Source organism: Capsicum annuum, unplaced genomic scaffold (assembly GCF_002878395.1).
Source record: "Capsicum annuum cultivar UCD-10X-F1 unplaced genomic scaffold, UCD10Xv1.1 ctg32732, whole genome shotgun sequence".
Taxonomy (NCBI): domain Eukaryota; kingdom Viridiplantae; phylum Streptophyta; class Magnoliopsida; order Solanales; family Solanaceae; genus Capsicum; species Capsicum annuum.
The window spans coordinates 1-1,752 of record NW_025839461.1 but is presented as its reverse complement, the minus strand read 5'-3'; the positions used below and the strand labels follow the sequence as shown (position 1 = coordinate 1,752).

The 1,752-nt window shown below is 43.2% G+C and overlaps 1 pseudogene; it reads left to right on the top strand.

The window, feature by feature from the left end:
• Nucleotides 1–984: 984 nt before the first annotated feature.
• LOC124891249 lies at nucleotides 985–1,139 on the top strand (annotated as a pseudogene).
• The last annotated feature ends 613 nt before the right edge of the window (nucleotides 1,140–1,752 follow it).

Sequence of the window (1,752 nt, the reverse complement as noted above, 5' to 3'; positions counted from 1 at the left end):
GCTAGCACCTTATAGGAAATCAAAGGTTTTGGGTTTTGGGGGAAGTATGATCGCAAGGATGAAACTTAAAGCAATTGATGGAAGGGAACCACCAAGAGTAGAGCCTGCGGCTTAATTTGACTCAACACGGAGAAATTTACCGGGTCTAGACATAGTAAGGATTGACAGAATGAGAGCTCTTTCTTGATTCTATGGGTAGTGGTGCATGGCCGTTCTTAGTTGGGGGAGAGATTTGTCTAGTTAATTACGTTAACGAATGCTAACTCAACCTACTAACTAGCTATGCAGAGGTATCCCTTTGCGGCCAGCTTCTTAGAGAGACTATGACCTTTTAGGCCACAAAATTTTAAGGCAATAATAGGTTTGTGATGGCCTTAGATGTTCTGAGCTACACGCACGCTACACTGATATGTTTAACGAGTTTATAGCCTTAGCTTATAGGCCTGGGTAATCTTTGAAATTTCATCATAATGGGATAGATCATTGCAAATATTAGTCTTTTAAAAAGAATTCCTAGTAAGCGCGACTCATCAGCTCACGTTGACTATGTCCCTGCCCTTTGCAAACACCACCCGTTACTCTTACCGATTGAATGACACGGTGAAATATTTGGATAATAGCGATGTGGCCAGTTCTCTGCCTGTGACGTTGCAAAAAGTCTATTGAACCTTATCATTTTTAGAAAAAAGAAGTGGTAACAAGATTTCTATAGGTGAACCTATGTAAGGATTATTGTCAAAACCTATATAGCAAAATGACCTGTGAATGTGTTTAACAACTGGGGAGTCTGCTCGGGCGGGGTTTTTTGGCCCTCCGCACGAGTGTCTCCCTCTCATCCTTGATGCGTGCTCCTAGTGCACGCATCCAGTGACTAACGAACCCAACGCGGAAAGAACGAAGGAATACTTAAATTGGTAGCCTTCCCCTTGCGCCTCATCCGCGGTGTGCATCGGGGGGACCTGTGCTTCTTTTGAAAATGAAAATGACTTTTAGCAATGGATAGGTCTGCTCTCTATTCGATGAAGAACGTAGTGAAAATGATACTTGGTATGAATTGCAGAATCCTATGAACCATCGAGTCTTTGAACATAATTTACACTCAGACACATTAGGCCGAGGGAACGTCTGCCTGGGTGTCACGTATGGCGTCGCCATCCTTGGATCGCACCTCAATCATATGGTGCGCTATCATCGGGTTTAAAATTTAAACTCACAGTTACCGTTTCATGCTCAACGGGTTGTGCGACAATTTGTCAATGAGGCAATGGTCCATCGCATGGACCGTTGCTGGTGCACCAGTAAGTCTATGTTCAATTTTTGGGCAATGGGTATGGTGATGGTTCATCGCAGGGCCGAAGGTTCATCACCTGGACCGTCGCATGACATTCAGTGTTTTCTCATTCTGTTTCTTAGTGATGGTTTAGGCTGGCGGTTCATCATAGAGTCGATGGTCCTGGATTGTCACAAGCTATCTAGTGTCACTGTCTTTTTTTTTTTTGTGCGACAGTTTATCGCAAGGTTTATGGTTCGTCGCCTAAGACGTCGATGATCGTTTTTCTTTGTTTTGCCCATTTTATCAAATTTATCCTTTACTCTCAGTTCTTATCCTGAAAACACTAAAGTACACAGTTAAATGGAATAATAGTTACTTCAAAACACACAATTATCCTAAGAAAAAGGCCTAAAAATTCCATCAAAAGCTGAGACATCAGGGGGCGCTCGAGAGAGTGAGAGCCCCGTTGTGCCCGAACC